Raw genomic sequence first — 6,381 nt, 5'->3', positions numbered from 1 at the left:
AGCATCAGCTTTCCAGCAACCCCCACTGCGGTGGCCCAGACACCGCTGGCTTCCCTGACCTTCAGGCAGTGCCCGGACCCTCTTTCATCTCTTCTATCCGCTTCCCCCCCCCCCATCTCCAGCCTCCACCCTCCCTGCTTGCTGTCAGGCTATAAGGCTGGCTAGCTCTGCAGCCCCAAGGGGGGATCAGGTGTGTAGAAGTGGCTGCCCGGCTCCTCCCTGGGGCTGAGGAGGAATGAGCAACCTTTCCCTTCTCTGACTCGGCAACGTGAGCCCCCATCTCTCAAACTGGAGCAGAGGAATGTATAGCTGAGAAGGAGCCTGCAGAACTTGTCTGGATTCTGGGAATCCTGAGGCCCAGGATGCTTCGCTGGGCTGGGCCTGAGGCTGGAAGGGGTGGAAAAGAAGAACAAATAGATAGAGCCTGGATTAGGATGCTCACTCAGCTCAGCATCAAATTTACGGGGCACCAAAAAAAACCTCAGCAGTTGGCACCTGGGTGGCTCAATCAGGTAAGCGTCTGACTTTGGCTTAGGTCATGATCTCATGGTTCTTGGGTTTGAGCCCCGAGTCAGGCTCTGTGCTGACGGTTCGGATTCTGTGTCTCCCTCTCTCTCTGCCCTTCCCCTGTTTGTGCTCTGTCTCTCTGTCTCTCTCTCAAAACTAAATAAACATTTAAAAAAATGTAAAAAAAACCCCAGTAGTAAAGAGAAATATTTTCATGCAATATCTAAAAAAAATCTAAATTAATGCAAAACAAAATCCATGATTGTCATAGGAAGAAAAATGCTGCCCCCCTCCACTCCCACTCCACCCACCAAGGTCTGTGTCCTTATCCAGAATGCGTGAATGTGTTAAGTTATATGGGAAAGGGGAATTAGGGTTGTGGGGGAATTACTATTGTTAATCAGCTGGCCTTAAGTTAGTGAGATGAGCCTGGGTTGTCCAGGTGCGACCATTGTCATCACAAGCGTCCTTAAAAGTGGAAGAAAAAGGCAGAAGAGCCTGAAGAAAATGTAATCACAGGACCAGAGTCAGAGTGATATGATGTGATGCATTGTGATATGATGAAGATCCCACTAGCTTTGAAGACGGGATGGAGCTACGAGCCACAGAATATAGGTAGCCTGTAAAAGCTGGAAAAAGCAAGAATATAGATTTTTCCCCCTGAGGCTTCAGAAGTAAATAAAGTCCTGCTGACACCTGGGTTTTTGCTCCGTGAGACTGATGTCAGACTCTGTCCAAAGGAAATGTAAAATAGTAAATTTGTATTGTCTTGAGCGGCCAAGTTTGCAGTGATTTGATACAGCAGCAATAGGAACCTAATATAATAATGAGCCAAATATTAACATTTTAAATAAAAACAGGGTCAGGAGTCTCCAGGCTCCTGGAGGGGGTATACAGATACACATATTAAGATCTTGAATGTCTGAAATGTCTTTATTCTACCCTACCTTTGTTGATAGTATTGCTGGGTATGCAATTCTAGACAGGAAGCCATGTCCCTTAGCATTTAAAATGCATTGATTCATTATTTTCTAGCTTCTACTGCTATGGTTGAAAAATCTGAGTCCATTATGGTTCCTTTCCCTTTCCAGGTGACTTTTGTTTTTTTAATCTCTAGAAGTTTGTAGGATTTCTTTTTTTATCACTAGTGTTTTGAAATTTTATAATGATGTGGGTTTATAGAGGTCCTTTCCTGTTCATTGTTCTGGATGATCTCAAGCATGTCTCTTAGTACTGGGAAAGAAATTTTCTTATATTACTTCTTTGCTTATTTCTTCCCTCTATATTCTCCGTTTGTTTTTTTTTTCTTCTTCCTTTTCTGTTACTCCTACAAGACATATGTTGGATCTTCTCAACTGATCTTTGAATTTTCTTATTTTTTCTCTTCCATTTTCCCACTTTTTGTCTTTTTATTGTACTTTGTGGGAGATTTCCATAAATTTATTTCTACCCTTTTTAAAAAAATTTTAAATATTTTTATTTATTTCTTTTTGAGACAGAGAGAGACAGAACATGAGCAGGAGAAGGGCAGAGAGAGAGAGAGGGAGACACAGAATCTGAAGCAGGCTCCAGGCTCTGAGCTGTTAGCACAGAGCCTGATGAAGGGCTTGAACTCACAGACTGTGAGATCGTGACCTGAGCTGAAGTTGGACGCTTAACTGACTGAGCCACCCAGGTGCTCCTATTTCTATAATTTTATATTGAAATTAAGTAGCTGTCCTTTTATTTTTATTTTTACTTTTTTTAAAATGTTGGTGACTGACCCAATTTTTTTTAATGTTTATTTATTTATTTTTGAGAGAGAGAGAGTACAAGCACGGGGGAGGGGGACAGAGAGAGACAGAGACACAGAACCTGGAGCAAGCTCCAGGCTCTGAACTGTCAGCACAGAGTCCAATGTGGGGCTTGAACCCACTAGCCACAAGATCATTGACCTAAGCTGAGGTCGGATGCTCAACCGACCGAGTCACCCAGGTACCCCAAGTAGCTATCCTTTTAAATTATTTTTCATTTTTAAGAACACTTTTTTTCAGAATGATTCCTTTTATAGTATTTTGTTCTTATTACATGGATACAAGTGCCCCAAGTAGCTATCCTTTTAAATTATTTTTCATTTTTAAGAACTTTTTTTTTCAGAATGATTCCTTTTATAGTATTTTGTTCTTATTACATGGATGCAACATATTCTCATCTCTCTGGAAATAAGTTTTATATTGCTTTTTATTTTGTAAGTTCTCATCAGCTTCCTGCATGGTTTCCATTTTGTCAGATTTCCTTTCTTTTCTGCTTTTCTGTTTGGTCTTCATCTTTCAAACTGAAGACTCTGCACACATGTGATGATCCCTGCTATCTGTTCATACTTAAAAGTGGGTTACTAGGAAATCATCTGACAGCTCTATGGGAAGGCTGTCCTTCCCACCCAGTGGGCCTCATGGGTAGGTGATCAGGTGGGGACTTAGCTGCTTCATTGGCAGATGCCCAATGTCAGCACATATAGACTTTTCTCTTAAGACAGTCAGTTTCTCCAGGGAGAGGTTCTCCAATCTCTTCCAGGGAGTATAAACCTGACTGCCAGCATGCTTAGAACTGAGTAGGGAAAGAGAGCTGGAGTCCCGCTGTTTGGAGAACAGACTGTCACTTATCATCTCTTCCAGTAAAATACCTGCAGTGAGTTGTTTGGCTCCCTAAAAGGTGCCCAAGTTGTAATTCCTTGAACCTGCCAATGAGAACATATTTGGAAAGAGGATCTCTGTAGATGTAATTAAGCTAAGGATCTTGAGATGAGGTCATCCTGGAGTGTCAAGGTGGGCTCTCCATCCAATGACAGGTGTCCTATAAGTGACATACAGAGAACAGACACACAGAGAAAAGGAGACTTCCATGTGAGGATAGAAGTGGAGTTTGGAGTTATGTGGTCACAAGCTAAGGAACCCCCAGAGCCACTGAAAGTTAGAAGGGGCAAGGAAGGATTCTTCCCTTGAGCTTTTGCAGGGAGCACAGCTCTGCTGACACCTTGACATAATTCAGACCTCTAGATCTGTGAAAGAATACATTTCTATTATTTTCAGCCATGAAAATAATTTTTGATTGTGTGTTATGACAGCCCTAGGAAACTTGTATAGCACCTTACTTCCAGCTGGCCTGTTATTCGTGAGACTGGAGGTCCTTTGGTTCAACCCCTCCTGGGAATAAACATCCAGGCTTCTGCTGGGGTGGGGACAGGGTAACTGACTGAGGTCTGAGAGGAGGCCAGAGGGTCTAACTGCTCTTACTAAAGACTTTTATTGAGAGACAGAGACAGAGACAGAGACAGAGAGAGAGAGAGAGAGAGAGAGAGAGATTCCCAAGCAGGCTCCACGCTCAGCATGGAGCCCAAATCCAGGCTCCATCCCACAACCATGAGATCATGACCTGAGCCGACATCAAGAGTCAGACGCTTCACCGACTGAGCCACCCAGGTGCCCCCCACTAGAGACTTTTTATTTTTATTTTTATTTTTTTTTAATGTTTATTTATGTTTGAAAGAGAGAGAGAGCGTGCCTGAGCGGGGAAGGGACAGAGAGAGAGGCAGAGGATCAGAAGTGGGCTCCACCCTGACAGCAGAGAGCCCTTATACGGGGCTCAAACTCACGAATTGTGAGGTCATGGCCTGAGCCGAAGTCAAATGGCCAATCAGCTGAACCACCCAGGCACCCCTCTTTATTCTCTTTTTGTGATTTTGTTTTTTGCCTTTAAAAAGATAAATGTGCATATTCATTTACATTGTTTAACCAGAAGATTCATATTCTTCATTTTAATTATTGGGGTTTGACTGCTATAAGGAAGGCCACGCACTCTCTACTTTGCCACAGACCTCTCCACTCCCTGCAGTTCTTTTTTTTTTTTTTTAATTTTTTTTTTCAACGTTTATTTATTTTTGGGACAGAGACAGAGCATGAACGGGCGAGGGGCAGAGAGAGAGGGAGACACAGGATCGGAAACAGGCTCCAGGCTCTGAGCCATCAGCCCAGAGCCCAACGCGGGGCTCGAACTCACGGACCGCAAGATCGTGACCTGGCTGAAGTCGGACGCTTAACCGACTGCGCCACCCAGGCGCCCCCCTGCAGTTCTATATCTGGTCTGATTTGCACATTTGTGTTTCCCACCTGACTTGCCCCTGTAGGCATCTACATTTGTTATCACCGGTTCAAGTGCCTCCAGAGAACCACAGTGAAGGAGGGGGATAGGTATTTGGCAAGACAACTTCTAATTCTCCCCACTTTAAAGATCCTAAAACTGAGCTGGAGACATAGAAAAAATTATAGGTAGAAGATCAGGGTAGGAGAGGAGGAACTTAAGGATGGCTCACCTTGGCTTGGTTGAATATCTAATTCCTGGTGTGTATAACCTACTGGTTCCTGTTTTTCTAGCCCCCTGCCTCAGTTTCCCCATTTGGCTAATAGGCACAATCATCTATGCCCAGTGGAGTGAGGTTGGCACGGTGAGATAAGACATAAAAAGCCTCAACAGAAGGAAAACTGAGAACTTTGCTATTTTTCACATCTATCTGTAATAAGTTATCTTGATTGGCATTGAATTGATTACTCAGATACATCTGCTTTCCCCATTGGAATTAACCACCTGGGCCACCTTAGCCCGGAATGTTGTTTGTTGGAAGGAGAGATCTTGATTTTAAGAGTCAATGGTTTGGGAATCCTACAAACTGGTGCTTCTCAGCTGGGAGACCCAAACACCATACCCTGGGTTCCTCAGCAGTCCCCAAGTCAATGCTGGAGGGTGTCGGCTAGGAAGACACAAAAAGCAGTAAGAGCGATTCTGGGAGGACTGGAGATGCGATGGTGGTTGAGGCCAAGGTCTGAGCTCAGGGCTCTGTGGTGAGTTTTGGAGGGAGATACTGAGCAGGTGTTGTTGGGGGGTGGGGAGGGGAGAGGGAGAGGGAACTAGTTCTCCAATAAGGGCCGACCAAGCAGTGGTGAAGTGTTTAACATCTCCTCTTTCTCCCATCCCTCTCCATATCCCCTAAAGCCCCCAGGGTCCCAGCCATACCTTCACACAGTGTAGGAGTTCTGATCAGTGGGGGTTGTTGTTTGGATTGAGTTGAATGGCTGTACCTCAACAATCTCTGTCCTTCCAGGAGAACGGAATCCGGGGAAACAGCGTTCAGTATTTCAGGCCATTAACTGCTCTCTCCAGATCAGCCAGGGGCAGCCACCGTCACCACCCACCAGGACCATGATACCGGTTCTGGACAAGGGGAGCCTGGAGCCAAGAGGGAAAAGGGGAAAAGCAGAATCTGACAGCCCTAAGCCCTGCCACCTCCTCTTCCTCTTTTCCCCTCTCCCCTGTCTCCTGCCTCTCCCTCGCCATGCCCCAGGAAGCACCAGACACAATCAGCAACTTTCATTTTTTTTTAAAAAGAAAAGGCACTTTAGGGCTTTTACGGAGGAGGCTGTGGCCCATTAAGACACAAATTAAATCTTTGTGGGAATAACCAGAGTGCAAATTCCCAGTGTGAGGACCGCCCCTCCCCACTACAGCTGCCCCCAGCCTCAGGCTTCCACAGTCCTGAGCCCCACCTCCCTCCCTGCAGGATTTAAAGTGCGTCTCAGGGGTTGAAGGAAAACTAATCAGTCTTGGCATTGAGTAGGTCTTAGGGCAGGGCTAGAAAGGGGTAGGAGGAGAGAGAAAGGAGCAGGTGAGAGAGTGGAGGGGTAGGGGGAAGGGCAGAGGAAAGGAAGGAGCCAGCCAGACACTCTGACACTCTATGTGTTGTTTTATTTAGCCCTCTCACCAAGTGTAGGAAGGAACTATTGTTATCCCCATTTCACAGATAGGAAAAAAATGAGCCTCTGAGAAGTAGCGTAGCCAAGGTCA

This window comes from Lynx canadensis, chromosome B2, assembly GCF_007474595.2.
Source record: "Lynx canadensis isolate LIC74 chromosome B2, mLynCan4.pri.v2, whole genome shotgun sequence".
Taxonomy (NCBI): domain Eukaryota; kingdom Metazoa; phylum Chordata; class Mammalia; order Carnivora; family Felidae; genus Lynx; species Lynx canadensis.
The sequence above is the reverse complement of the archived record's forward strand: the minus strand, read 5'-3'. Positions refer to the sequence as shown.